Raw genomic sequence first — 783 nt, 5'->3', positions numbered from 1 at the left:
TTTATTTATTTATTTTTATTTTTTTGAGATGGAGTCTCACTCTGTCACCCAGGCTGGAGTGCAATGGTGCGATCTCGGCTCACTGCACCCTCCGTCTCCTGGGTTCAACTGATTCTCCTGCCTCAGCCTCCCGAGTAGCTGGGATTACAGGCACGTGCCACCACGCCCAGCTAATTTTTGTATTTTTCAGTAGAGACAGGGTTTCACCATGTTGGTCAGGCTGGTCTCAAACTACTGACCTGAGGTGATCCACCCACCTGCTGGAGTTACAGGCGTGAGCCACTACGCCCTGCCATGCTTTTAACCAGATTTGAACAGAAGAATGGCCACTTGGCCCAGGTAGAAGCAGATGAAGTGTTTGAATTCATGTGTCATGTAACTACCGAAGTTCCTCCCCACAATGCAATGCTAGGTGGGATTGTACTTCCTGTCAAATTCCTTCTTAATATGAGCCGCAATATCCTTCTCTATGTTATATTTCTACAGCGCCCGAATAGCGCACTCTACCGAGTCCTGTTGCATCTCTTCCGACATGTCGGCATTTTTGATCATGGTCTTTAGGTGGCACATGGTTATCATGGAGAAGGGGGCTGGCTGACTGCAGCAGTCTCCTGGGGGAGGTGCTAGCATCACTCAGGCGGCCTGGAGCTGCTGTCGCTACTGGAGCAGTGGCGCATCTAACGGGAGGCACTATTTGTGCCACAGGAAGAACATCAGATTTGAAGTCTCAAGGCTCAAGTTGAAGACCTGACTATTTTACTTACCACTGGTGGAACCTTGGGC

The 783-nt window shown here is 49.6% G+C and overlaps 1 pseudogene; it reads right to left on the bottom strand.

Moving 5' to 3' along the window:
• Window positions 1-300: 300 nt before the first annotated feature.
• LOC100593302 lies at window positions 301-570 on the bottom strand (annotated as a pseudogene).
• Between the last annotated feature and the right edge of the window lie 213 nt (window positions 571-783).

Source organism: Nomascus leucogenys, chromosome 24, assembly GCF_006542625.1.
Source record: "Nomascus leucogenys isolate Asia chromosome 24, Asia_NLE_v1, whole genome shotgun sequence".
In the NCBI taxonomy this organism is placed as follows: domain Eukaryota; kingdom Metazoa; phylum Chordata; class Mammalia; order Primates; family Hylobatidae; genus Nomascus; species Nomascus leucogenys.
This window is presented reverse-complemented; position numbering and strand designations above follow the sequence as displayed.